Genomic DNA, 14,725 nt, shown 5'->3' with positions numbered 1-14,725 from the left:
AATAGAGGCCAGCTTCTTTGCTGCAGAGTCACACTGGGGGAATTTATATTATAATCGTAAGAGCAAGACACCTTTTAATTAAAATTAACTTAGCAGCAATTAGAAGGGAATCATGTTCTTCCTCTCATTTCCTTGTTATGCCATAGAAGGGTGGCATTATTTTGTTTTCTCAAACCAGACACAAGTGAGAATAGAGGAGAAAAGAAAGTAGATGGGAAATGTGTCTGTGTGGTCATTCTGGACACAATTATGTCAATGGAAGTACTCTTGTTCCTGCAGCTTCAGGCTATCATGGCGCTGTAGGTATTCAGGGCCCCAAAGCACTGGTACATATAATTTCTCACCTTCTCAGAGAAGGGGGAGCAACCTGTGTGGTATACAGAGACAACAGTGTATCTTTCTCCTGCTGTAACTGTCTCCTTAAATGCAGCCACTGGAAGGAACAAGAGACAGAGCAGGTGATGAGCATGGCTCCAGAACCAGTTAACTTGGCTCTCCAGGCATAAGGTGAGGACTGAAGCTTAAGCTGAAGATAGATGTTTTCATGGATTCATATCCTATTCCTTCCTCTCTGAGCTAGTACAGATACCTGCAATGTGGGTGGTTTTCAGCACAGACAGCTATAAACTTGGTGAAGACATTGGTGAAGATGCCACAGAGCCAAGTGGTCATTTCCCTGCGCAGATCAAGGGGAAGAGTGAGAAACAGAAAAAGATCTAATTTAGGATAATGTAGAACAAAAATAAGCATAAAGAAAGAAAAGGCTCTGAAAGAAACCTGGTGACACAATACAATTCTCCAGTTTTAAGAACCCCAGGCCTTAGAGTTACCTCTGGCATAGCAGGGGGAAATATGAAGAAGGTGCATAAACGCAGAACACATGCACTCAGGACACTAATGTGACAACAGGGCCTTAGCTGCCACACATGCAGCACTGAGAACAGCAGTGTTAACATTAAGTATGCACTAAAAAAAGAGAAGTGTAGTAGTATATCTACAGCCCATAGCACAACAGTTCACACAATCCCAGGTGCTGAGCCTTACAGGAGTAATGCATTCTGATTTCCGTCACTGGACAGGTGGAGGCTTTTTCCAGCTTTCCCTTCTTGTCAGCTGCGTATCTTGAAGAGTATTCTTGACTAGGCAACTTGGTATGATAACACAACCCACTATGCCTTATTCTCAGAGGAACAGTCACCTGTGCCTAGCCTACTGCAGTTATTTTGGTAACTGCTTTCAGTAACGACTATTTAGAAGAAAATGTTTGCATTTTGGCAAAAAGGTGGTAATAGGATGGATAACCTCAACTTCTTTTCAGGTGGCTGAATTTTTTTTAAAAGCCACTGGAATTGCTTCTTCTAAGCAATAGGATTTTCTCCTTTATTGAAAGGTCTGTTCATCATTGTCCCTTTAACAGTAGAGTTACCATTCTACAAAAGGCTGTTAAAATGCAAAAATAGAACTAGGTCATCTTTATGCTGCACGTCAGTGTATGTGCACGGACGTTATTGATCACAGAAATTGCACATAAGAGGTTCTTAAAATAACATGGGGGTTGAGATAGAAGCTATTGCAGTTGCCTTTTAAGTCCGAAGGTTCAAAATAGAATGGGAACAGTACTGAAATGTTAAAAGGAAAATAAAAGTTTCTGTTGATACAGGATTGCCTATGTCCTAATTGTGGAAGGGTTTTCTCTGTCCTCCTTTTCTTCTGCCCTCATATCTACTTGGCACTTCCTTCAATATGTCGAGAGGTACATCATCAGTAGGGAAGATCAAATAACAGGAAGCTGAAGTCATTCAGTATACTTCTGAATGATCCTTATGATTATTAAGGACAGTAAAATTAAATGGCATCTGGTAATATTATAATCATCTCCTTTCAAAACTGTCATCTAAAGTAAGATTTTAAAGTAAGAATAAGTCCCTTCCCCTAGTAAATACCTGGGTGATAATTCCAAGAAAAAGTGGGCAGATATTCTTTCATTGTTTCACATGCTAGGTTCTGAAATTCACAATTTGAAGGGCAAAAAGGATTTTTTTTTTTTAAATTCTGTTTTTTTTCCATTTTTTCTTTCTTCCTGTCTCTAGTGCCTAAGCATGAAACAGAGTTATTTCACCTCTTGCTGAAATTCATCAGTGGCTACACTAGGAACCATTTGAGAGTAATGAGAATATTACAAACAAGTAATTGGTTTGTGACCAATGTCAAGTACACAGCAAGAGTTACCACCTAAACATCTGTCACACTCTTGGTACAATGCCATGACTAGAAAGACCCACGAACACTGGAAGCTGACAAGGCTTCCAATGCCTCTTAAGTCATACAGGAACTTAAGGATGTTTTCTTTCTGGTGAGAATATCAAGCTCTCTTAACGGGATATGTAACTTGTAGTCACACCACCTATCCACAAGGTACCATAGTAAACTCTTTGCTAGGTTGCATGGTTAGAAATTATTTGCTTTAAAGAAAATGAGATGGACATCTAGCAGCTCTACATTTACTCTTACAAGATCTAGACTACTTTGCTTGCATTATTATATTTCAAGTTTCCCTACAGAGGCCTGAAGAAAATTACATGGACTAAAAATAAGAGCAAAGTTAGAAATATACCATATCTCCCCTCCAAAGATAGCATTTTCTTTTTCAAAAGCAGCTATTTGTCTGATGTTCTGTCTCACCTATTTTTTTCCCCTGAAAATCTTGTGCATATATTTGGGTACAACAATACTATCTAAATAGAAAATAACTTGATTTTAGCAATTATTGAAATAACAATGTGGAACACATCATAACTAAGCAGCTAAATGTTAAACTATTATTCTACATACAAGGCCAACTCAAATTACTGTGGCTCATATAAATGCTTGCTTATGAAAGTCTTGGTGTTGATTAAAAGAGAACCATATAGGACTCAAGGAGACTTCATTTTTGTTTGATTTTTAGCTATTCAAAGCTAACACCTGAAGATTACAAGAGTCAAATCGTCCCTTTTAGAAGATGATGTCTCAGCATTCATTAAAATAATTTCAAGCAACTGTCCCAAATTAAGTATCTGAAAAGGAAGGGGTCACACCTGAGGACAGAAAGGCAGATTCAAGAGAACTTAGAAAAAAATTATAACGTGTTTCTACTCAATGGCCCAGAAGAATTCATCCTGAACACTTAGAAAAAGGTCTTGAGTCCTCTAAATGCCATCATCATAAAGAACTCCCCCAACGGATGAAGTTCTGTAAAACTGTCAAAAACAAAGGTGCTGTCAAGCCTTAAAAGAGGAGAAAGAACACAAACAAAATAATTTAGTAATAATTCAATTTGCTAATTAAGGGACAGGGGAGAGGAAGGGAGGAAGGAGTAGAAGCCAACAGTTAATTCATCAAACTTCTTATAGGATCTAGTCAAAACATGGTAAAGAGTAACAACTAATAGTTTTGTCAAAAACAAATGGAGCTAAACCTAAACAATTTCCTTCCACAACAAAGTAACAGGCCCTTTGTATGGGGTAAAGCTGTAGATATAACAAATCTGGATTTTTAATAAGATTTCAGGATCTGTTTCTAGCAGGTAGGCAAAAAATGGACTAAAAACTGTATTCAGAGAATAATCCACCAATGGCTCATGTTTTGGTTGGTTGTTTTTTTTTTTAATGGAAGGATATACTGAACAGAGTTCTGCAGGGATTTCTCGTGTCTCCAATATTGTGCAATACTTTCATTAATAAGGAGGACAGCGGAACAGAGTCTAAGTACACATCAAATTTGTGAACAACACAAAGCTGGAAAGAGTTTCAAAGGCCTCAAAGGACAAAATTGGAATTTGAAAGATCCTAAAAAGCTGGGAAAATTGTGTGAAAAAACAAAGCGTATCCTATTAAATGATACACAATGTTCTATGTATAAGAACAACCTAAGTGAACACAGGCTAAGAATGAGATGTAAAGAGCAGTCTGACATAAAAGGATTTCTGGAATTCAGGGGCTTGAAGGCAGAAATGGATCAACACCACCATGCTGATGCCAGAGAACAAATGGTATGCTAGGATGCATAAATAAGTAGGGATCCTGCAAGATATGAGATATATGAGAGAATATGAAATGTCAATCCTCAAGGGGGATATGTTCAGAAAGGCTGAGTTTCTGAGACATCTAACGGTTCTCTATGACAAGCCTGAAAGCATTCCTATTTTTTAGCAGCGCAGAGACTTCTGAATGCATGAAATGCTGCAGCATAAGGGATAGTAATCATCTCCATATCCCTGGAGAATAAGAGAACTAATGGACTTCAACTGCCTTAGAGAAAATGTAAAACAGAATATAGGACAAGTTCTGTAATGGTCAGGATACCACTGGAATAGCATTAGAACTGGACCAGATTGTGCAGGGAGGCTGTGGAGTCACTCAGTGGGGGCTTTTTAAAAGCATGAGTAACACCTACCAAAAGTACAGATAATCCTCCCAGAGATGAGCATGGAATAAATGAGGTGATCTCTTGAAAAGCCAGTCATTTGTATTTTCCATGATTCTATGTAACAAGATAACATGCATCCTACGCCGTAATCAGTAAACTGTGTTCTATGCTATTCTGAAGATAACAAATTATGGCTATTTCTCTGAGAACAGAACTCTAATTCTCACCAACCTTCTGAATTCTTTCTCTGCATTTTGTTTACCTTACCCAGACTAACAAAACAAAAATGGCACTGACATTAATAATACTTGCACATGTGGCTCACAAAGAAGAGATCCATAACTGGATATTACAGCTTCACTGTAGCACACTGATATATTTTCACCTCTAGAGAGACTCTTCTCCATTGCTGCATCAGGTATATCAGGACAGAATGTGCCACTGGGATATGCCCAGGTGAGATAGGTACTTAAGTGAAGTGTTTCTCCAGCCTCACATTAGCTGGATGATTAGCTAGTGAGATTGTCCTCAGCCTTTGCTGACTGAAGTAGAATAATGCTGTGCAGCTTCCTTCTGACTTTACCTCTACCTTAAATCTTAACTCTTCAATTGCCTTTGCTAACGATCAACATGAGTACCCTGCAGGCAATTTGTTACACCCACAAGCTATACACAGGGGACCACTCAGTTACTGCTTGGACATAGGAGCAAATAACAATGACGTGAAGTAGGTAATGTGTTTGCTTTTGTAATTTTTATACTGTCTAGTCTTTTCCTAACGAGTTGGTATACTGGGACAGCTGACAAACTGGTGGAATGCCTGAAGTGAGGGAATTTTAATTGTATACAAGCTGCATAAAAATTGACACTTATTGGTCATCAATAACCATTATGGTAAGAGAAAACAATAAACAAGGCATATAAACATTCAGAATAAATATTATGATAGGCACATTCCCATTAAGTATATTAATTTTTGGAAGGAAAGTAATTTCAGTGAAAGACAAAAGTGGCAAAATAAAGAATCTGAGCTGGCTGGTACTTCTTAGCAGACTCTTTCTACTTCTGTGAAAAGGTACAAAAGTGTTTGATTTGTAAAACAACTCATGCCTTATGGAAAAAGAACATTCTGCTGGGCAAAAAAAATTCTGTTGTGTAAGTCAAATTTGCTGAATTTCTCTTTTCTTAATTTGCATAGCTAAGGGTATTTGCAGTGCTCAAAGTGTGTGTAACTGGTGGGTTTAATTAATTTCTCAACTCTGTTACTTGAGGCAAAAAGAGATGAAGAAAACCAGAAATGTGGGTGGGAGGGAGAACCCAGCACTGCTCCCTGCCCTCCCGCAACTCAAGCACTGGAAATTGATATGAAAGCAGGGTCTTGATATCTCAAGAGTTCATCTGTTTATTGCCATCTTAGAGGTTATAATCCTCCTTGTTTGTGAAGCCACAATAGGTTGCTCCAGAGATTACAATGTCTCAAATCCTATCAGAGGATTATAAGTCTGTCAGGTTGTGAGTAATTATGAAGGAAAAGCAAACTTTCAGAGGACACAAATAACCTTCATAAAAGGAGATGTGGTGTCACAGAATAAAAGGCTACATGAAAAATCAACTTCAGACTGTAGCACTTGTGCAAAGCAAGAGCCCAGAAAATATTGCAAAAAATGTGAGAGCAATAGTACAGCACAGAGCCCAAGGGAGATGGAAAGCAGAAGAGAGGCTTCCAGCCAGTTTAGTCACAAGGCCAGTGATATCCCACCCTCCCACCCGCTCGGATGGCAGTAAAACAGCCAACTGATTTCACAGAACTCTGCTCCTACACACTTGGAGTCTAGTAACCTAGAAACAAGGAACCAAAACCTGAAACATGATGAAGACCCCCATCTCCTAAATCACTGCAACCACAGAGAATTGACCTCACAGCATCAGGGACTTCATCTAGAAGACAGTGAGGAACTTCAGTCACTAGGTCTTGAATTTAACTGACACACAAAGATGCTGTTGTCTCTTCCCAGTTTGTAACCTGAACAGAGTTCCGAAGAACTCACAGGCATAAGATTCCTATATGTGTATTCCCATGGATTTAAACATGAACTGGTAGCATCACATTAGTAAGAGAAAGGTCCTTTTACAGGAACATTGTGTATACTTTCCTGGCTGGACTCAGATGGCAGGGGACCCCCACACCACTTTTGCCACAGTACTACCAATCTTCCTACACACCAAAGGCAGAGCACTGTGGATTTAGTGACCTGGCTCCTTGACCTTCTTCCCCATGTCCAGATGAGTGACATTATGCTCATGAATCTCCCTGCTGTAATGCTTTCTCATAAAGACTGCATCCACAATAACCTTGCTCATCAGTGTCTCAAATTAGATCTACAAGGTGCTAAGAGTTACTGTGCCATCCTATCGCAGCCAATTTTCAACTTGAACCAACAGGAATTTTGGCACTAGTCAGCACTACAAACCCTGCTGATTCATAAACACTTGCAGCAGGGGATACACTTCACTTGCCTGTGCTCCATGCTGTCAGCACAGCCCCAGCACCGCTGTGTCATAAGGAGTTTAATACCTTTTTGAGTCTGACTGTGCAATTGAAGATGTTTCTGTGTCCAGCATTTTTCTATTTTGGGGAAAAAAGCTTCTCCTCAGAAATCCCCTCAGGATATCTATATGTGAAAGACCATGTAACCTCTGCCATGGAAGACAGCAACAGACCAAGAGGTTAATCATGTAGGAAGTGAATAGAAAACATACAACACTATGTGCCAGTATGCCGAGAGACACTTGTATTCAGTGGCATGATGGAGAAAAAAGAGTACAGCATGTAGCATGGGACTACCTCCTACAATTGCTTGATAGGACAGGGGAAGGCACAAGGCAGCATGTTTGATGACAGCCATTTACACTGTAAACTGTCACTTCCATTAAATAGAAACATTTTTTTTTTTTTTTTTCTGGATGAAATGCCATCCTACTCATCTCAGATCCTTTTTGTGACGGTGATCAGATGGGTAGGTTGTCTGTGTTACAAGAATGTTTTTGTGATATGATGCAGAGACAGAACAGATAACTGGCTAGCATAAACTGCCATGAAAAATATGTATTGTCTCAGAGCTATAACATTTAGGGAAAACATGACTACTCACATGACTTGGGCATCACTGTTGAGAAAACAAAGAAGTCTGCATAGCATAAAGGACAGACTTGTAGGGATGACTTACAATACCATTATATACAGAATAACATGACTCCATGTGTTACTGAGAGTGGAACCTCATCTCAGAAACTGTATTGCAAGGGTACAAGTGTTGCAAAGTGGCCACAGTAAGATCAAAGCTTGGAAAGACTGTCAGATGAGGAAAGATTGAAAGAAGTGAAATTATTTACTTCAGAAAAGAGACAAGTATTTGAAAAGTAGGGAAAAAAAAAACCCATACAAAATAATTAACATTACAGAAGCTAGATTACAAGCATCTGTTCCTGCTAAAGTACCGAATCAGTTACATTGCAAGGCAGAGAAATTCAGGTTGGATGATAGGAATACTTTTTCAGTGTAGGACTTGTACTAGTCTGGGGGAAATGCTGCTGGGGAGTGCCATTAATTTAACAAGAGCTGAAATTTCATTTTATGGTTATGTGGAGAACAAGACCATGCACATTTGTAACAATAAAGCAAACCAAAGAGTTTAAGAAGATTGCTGTTTTGGGGCATAACCCCTAGTGTAAGATGTAACCACACTCCTTTCAGAGAAAAAGTTGCATATAAATACCAGTGGGGCTCTTGCACCCTCCTGTCACACATCTAACATGAGGGACCACACATATTAGTGTATGTTTGTATGTCCACTAACAGTGCATTACCTAGTTGGTGTGTGTGCTGGGTTCAGCAGTAGCAATCATTTTTCTCCTTCTTAGTAGCTGGTGCAGTGCTGTGTTTTTGACTTTCAGCCTGGGAACAGAGCTGATAACACAGATGTTTTTAGTTGCTGCACAGTAATGTTTATTCTGACCAAGGACTTTGTGAGCCTCATGCTCTGCCAGGGAGAAGGGGAAGCCAGGAGGAAGCAGAGACAGGACACCTGAACCAAACTACCCAAAGAGGTATTCCATACCACAGCATGTCATGCCCAGTATATAAACTGTGGGCAGTTACCCAGAAGGGTTAGATCACTGCTTGGGTTGGGCTGGGTATCAATCAGCAGGTGGTGAGCGGTTGTGTTCTCTTCCCTTGTTACTCCCCTTAGTATTATTATTGGTGGCAGCAGAAGTGATTTGTGTTATACCTTAGTTACTGGACTGTTCTTATCTCAACCTGTGGGAGTTACATTCTTTCCATTCTCCTCCCCATCCATCTGGGAGTGGGGGGAGGAAGGAGGAGAGGGAAGTGAGAGAGCGGCTGTGTGGTTCTGATTTACCTTCTGGGCTTAAACCATGACAGTGTGCAGTCTAATTCTGATACACCAGCTGTTGCCTGGCATACCCTTGTATACTCCTGCATGCAACAATGCCCTGGATATAAGTATCCTTTAAAAACACAACATTTAATACAAAACTGAAGGGGGCAAAGAATCTAAATAAAGAGACAATGACAATGGCAACTGAGTACCTACAAAGAGAGAAAAAACTCAGAGAGGGTCAGTTCAATTGCACAGGGACAACCACAGACAAGCAAAAGCAAGTATATAGACCAAGGATTTGAGTTTCAGATCAACATGAGCCTCAGTCCCATCAATGGAGAACAGTGTTATTATCAAGGAGGAAAGGGTCTGAAAGGAGCTGGTTTACAGGCATAGGCTAGTTGTTAAACTCTCACAGCTTTCATCACATCTGGGATTTTTCAGAAATGGCATCAGCAGTTTCCGTTGGTAAGGTTCGTAGGAATATGAGTATGCAATGATGGGTGGACTCTTCATTAGGGACTGTAGTGATAGGACAAGGGGTAATGGGTTAAAACTTAAGCAGGGGAAGCTTAGATTGGATATAAGGAAGAAATTCTTTCCTGTGAGGGTGGTGAGGCACCGGTATGGGTTGCCCAGGGAGGTTGTGAATGCTCCATCCTTAGTGGTGTTCAAGGCCAGGTTGGACAGAGCTTTGGGTGACATGGTTTAGTGGGAGGTGTCCCTGCCCACGACAGAGGGGTTGCAACTTGATGATCTTAAGGTCCTTTCAACCCTAACTATTCTATGATTCTATGATTCTATGTACTAGTCTTATAATTAAGTATAATACACTCAAAACAAAGATGCATGTTGCTGGCAGTGCAGTTACGGATGGGAAGGGAGCAATTTTGTACTGGTATTCTCTAATCATTCACACTCTCAGTTTTCGTAACTGTTATTTTCAATTTTATTTAGTTCAGGCCGTAGTTTTTTCTCTTGAGATTCTGAAAATGCTCAGCTATTGTTATATTTTGCTTTGAATTTTCCCCTTTCCCCCCCTGACTTCCAGAGTCCTTTTGTCTGCCTTGTTCTTATTTCTTTTGTATGCATGTCTGCAGGTGGCTTTTATAGCAAAATCTCACTCTGCATTCCTGTCCATCCCCACCCTCTCCTGTTTTGTTACTGCATCGCCTGTCTCACTGCTCTTTTCCTCATGCCTGTAACTGCTCATTTACTAATAGATTCCATTCTGTGCCTATGGAGTCTTTTCATTCTCCCTGTCTTGAAGCACCACTTCACAGACTCCATTGCCACAGAAATGAGTGAATCCCCAGGCACTACAGAAGAGGTTTCTCACTCCCGAGGCTGAAGAGGAGGAGGATAGTGTCTGAGCTTAAGGGATGTTCATGGCAGGTTGTTGGCTCATAGTGAACAAGCTTATTATTGCTAGCAGCCTACTGACATATCTTCCTCTAACCCCAAGTATTTCCCATAACCCTGGCAGCTCCTTGACAAGAATAATCGAACTAGGTGAGCAGCACAATATATTCTGCTAACAGTGCAGAAAACAGAGCAAACAAACAAAAAGTTTTGGGACTTTTGCCTTGTCTTAACACGTTCATACCCAAGGTATGTCAGGTGTTTTCATCTTTGGTTCCTATTTGTATTTAATAATTGCTGAGATGCTCATTCCTTGATTTCTGAATGAAGAGCGTAAATTAGATATAACACCATCTTAATTGGATAGAGTGTAGCATAACTACAGCAACCAACTACATTATTGTTGTCACTGTGATACACACCAAAGTAACTCCACAATTCACAATCAAGGAGAGGGGGAAACACTCAAAAAAAAAAAACCAACAAAAACCCCAGCATTTTCACTTGAAAAATGCAGTAAGCTGTTACCTGTGACATCTGTATACAAGTTTCAATTGCACAGGCTGAGAAATAGGTCAAGATAACAGAGAGATATGGTAACGATCAGTCTTCATCAACTACTAGAACTGTGACCAGAAGCCGATGCCTGAGCCATTTAGAAGGCTGTGTCTGTCTCATTTCTGCCCAGCTTTTGTGAGGTGAGCTCTACCATGCTTTTTTAAAATCCTATTTTAGATCTGGTAGTTGGAAGACAGACAACAAACCACTCATACTTTGTCCAGAATGACTCCTCAAAGCCTTGGGAGGGTAGGAAGCAGCCTGGCATCCTATTTGTTTGCTTCAGCAGAAAATAAGAAAGGTTGTGAATACTGCAGGTTTTTGACAGTAACACCAGTGCCAATCCAGTCTGTTTCTGCTAGAAGCTGTAGCACGAACAGTTTGCTGACTCTCTGCAATGTTCATATTCTCTGTCTTTTAGAAAACAAATACATAAATTGTCAGTGGCACCTTGAAGCTGGTTATATGGAATACCGTGCTGGACAATGTACTGGTGACAGGCTGCCAAAAGTACTGTATCAGCACAGCCACAGCTTTCAGTTTAAAATTGCTCCCACTCAGTGAAGTCAGCTATTTGCAAACAGCAATCACAGAGTATCTGGTTTAGAAGTATAAAATACCTAACTTGGCACTAGAGGTCAGTGATAAAGCTAGTACGGATTTTTCTCGGTAAACATTCTTCCAATTGAAACCACTCCCTTGTGGTTTAAATGCTTTAAATAATCCAAATGGAATACTATTTGCTTCCCAAAATTTAACATTTATATTTATCCAATTTCAGAAAAAAAGTCAAATTCTCAAATTGGAAAATCTCAAATTTCACAGAAAGATCTTGAGAAGCCATTGTAGACAAATTTATTTCCTGAGAGAATTCCTATTCAATATTGCTGATACCAAACCACTATTTACAAGTATAACAGAACACTAACAAGGCCAATGGCTTTTTTAGTTAAAAATGTAGATTGCCACAGAGTATGCAAGTCCTGTTCTAAACCTCTTTGTTGCTCACAGCCAAGACTGGACTCTCCCCAGTGGTTAGACTTACACTCCGCATCTGTGTGTGCGCTGCAGGATTTGCATTATACCACTGTACTTCAATCATGAGCATTTCCAAAATAGCATCCAAATATAGGTGAATTTACCCATCATCACTACATTAACTACGTGCGGAGAAAACAACATACTTACATTTTCCATTCAAAGTTCTCCCCAAAAGTCCCATTTGCTCACTTACCTGTAGAAACCCAAAGCTAAGGAATCAGATCACACAGTTCAGTGAGCTTGCAAACAAATGCAACATTCACCAGTTACAGCCAGTTAGACTAAAACTTGTTATGATTCAGATTTAGGCAAATGTATGTATCAGGCTGAGATTTTCCTTTTAGGCCCTAGGAGTCTGTTCCAATGGGATTCCCTTTATAAAGAGGAACTGCTCTTAAATATAGTTCAGTGCACTTTGCCAGAGTTTGGCCTTTCGCTTAATTTACTCTGCTCATGGCTAACTGAATGAGTAATTTGAACTGTCTTCTATGTGATGACTTAGTCTTGTGTAAGCATCTGGGTATGAGTGAGGGGCATCGTGCAGTCACTACAGCAATGAAAGAATGGCTGTCATTAATTGCTTGAAATTCATAATTCAGGAGATTTCTGGGCTTTTAACAAGACAAAAGAGCAAAGATGATCTGGAAATGGAAAAAAGGTTTCTTTACATCTTCACAAACACTCAAAGAACCAAACCCAGCAACATAGTCTGCCAGGGAAAAACCTGGACAAAACCGAAGTACACAGAATTCATTTTCCCCAGTACATTTCTGGGGTAACTTTCTTCATTACATTTCAAAAGATGACTGAGTAAAAATTATAGGTCTAAGTAAGAAACATAGCTAAAAAAAAAAATAGAACAAACCAGTTATGGTTAACTATACCTTATTTACTTTAGTTTTGCAAGTCTCCACAGCTGCAAGTCACTTACTTTGACAGCATAGAAATACTGGTGCATACAATAGTTTCATCACAGTGAAATCATGATGTTTTGACAGATGGAATAATAAGAATTGCCACAAGGGAACTTCGTAGTAGCAGCATCTATGAAGAGAAGATTTAGCTCTACTCAGAAAACAAAATTAGTGGATGTAGTGGAAGAAGATTGACACCTTCCTTACATGATGGGTCCCACCCATGCTGGTGTTTTTAGAGCTGCCCTGTTACCTGGCTGTGCTAGCCTTCCTCCTCAAGTGTACTTGTAGATGCAACCAGAAAAGAGAGATATTGGGAAGATATGGATGGTTTGGAAAGCCTTGTCAGCTATTTCATTGTTCAAGCCACTAGAGAGAGACTTTCCTCAGCTGTAATCTAGAGACAGAATGGGAACAGAATAGGATTTCGGGAATTCTTGCTCTAAAATAAAGACTTAGTTACGTCAGACATGCAGTACTATAGCTGAACAGAAACTTGCTGAGAGCTTCTGTTTATTAGAAAATAGCAATTCATTAAAATAACAACTGTTTCTGTGAAAGGGTTGACTTAATAAACTTACCCTTTCAAGGTAAACCTACCAAAAAGGATTCAAAAAGTGTTCCTATACTTTTTGGAGGAACTCTGAGTAGAAACATTTCTGGGTTTCAATCCAAAATAACATTTCTCTTTTTTAAAGTGAGCCAAATTATTTATATAATTTTGAAATCATAACAAAATGTTTCTTCTGATCTGACACAATATTTGAAAAAAAAAAATCTAACTTCAGATTTGATTTGTTTGATCAAAGAAAACAAACTTACAGAAAAACATTTTTCTTATGGGAAGATCATTTCTCACTCAGCTCTACCTACTATCTACAACCAGCTTGTTCCAACCAGTAAGAGTAAGAAGAACTAGTGTTACTAGATGGTAGCACTTCTACTGTTTCTCTGGAGTTGCCTCTAGGTGCCCTCATGATTTATTTATGCGTGTATAAGGTAGGAGGATGTGATCACATTGCCCTGCAGAGCCAAGGGCAGCCTCAGCCTGCACAGCAGGGACTGCACCAGGTAGCAATAATGGTAAAGAAGAAAGTTAAAAGCACCTCAAGATTTCTTTTGTATCCCAGCAGTAAATGTGTTAACTCATTTCAGAGCTCCTGTTCATGAATTCAGTTTCATTAATCCTGGAAAACTACAGGAATATTTGGCTCCTACCAGATCTTGGGGGCACTTGGGGAGTGGTCCATTCACTCCACCACCACAAGCCTTCTTTCGCCTAAGTGCACAGCTTTCTCTCTACCTTATCGTACGCCACTGCTTGATGCTGTAGGAATACTGTGTTGTCACAATTCTGAACCATGGTTTCATTGCAGGAGAAAAATGCACTCATCTGTGATTTCAGAAGCCATGATAAGGTTCTAGGATTGACAATCAGCTCCAAATAGCTCAAATAAACAGCCTGGAAAAAGACTCTGCAAAAAAAGATATGCTGACCATACTGAAAACTGTTGAAATTTAGGTTTACAAACTGAGTGCAGCATACAATTCAGACTAAACTTTTTAGAGACTGGAATCAAACACCAATAACAACTAATAAATTGTGGCACATCCTGTAAAGTATTCAGGCTATATTCTCTACTATAAAATCAACTCCAGAATGGATATGGGGTGAGTGCGGTGATAGAACTGTACATAAGCAGTAACTAGCTCCTGCTTTTAATTATGTCTGCTACAGAAAATGTCATCATCTTGTGATTCCGTGATAACATTTCTGTCATGGAAAAGGAGAAAACATAAGGACAAAGTGCGAGCTTTGAAGAATTTACCTAAAGATGGTCATTAGCCAAAATTGCACTTTCTACACTGTGGGGCATGTCTACAGAACACAATATAACGCTGTGCAAATAACCAAGCTGATTCTGGTATTAAAAGCTTATACGTAGCAGCCTGCCTGATTAAATCAGCCTGGCTATTCAGCTGCAGGAGACAGTGATACTACTGCCCTGTATTCAAGCTATCTCAGAATAAACTTCAAGT

At 39.6% G+C, this 14,725-nt stretch overlaps 1 protein-coding gene across 3 annotated transcripts in view; it reads left to right on the top strand.

Moving 5' to 3' along the window:
* SHISA9 (shisa family member 9) overlaps positions 1 to 14,725 on the top strand; it is a 188,154-nt gene that overhangs the window by 152,071 nt on the left and 21,358 nt on the right. The gene's annotated exons all lie outside the window — the stretch shown is intronic.

This window comes from Pezoporus occidentalis, unplaced genomic scaffold (assembly GCF_034315485.1).
Source record: "Pezoporus occidentalis ecotype Australia unplaced genomic scaffold, CSIRO_AGI_Poc_V1 ctg158, whole genome shotgun sequence".
NCBI lineage: Eukaryota > Metazoa > Chordata > Aves > Psittaciformes > Psittacidae > Pezoporus > Pezoporus occidentalis.
Note: the sequence above shows the minus strand (reverse complement) of the source record. Positions and strands in the feature narration are given on the sequence as shown.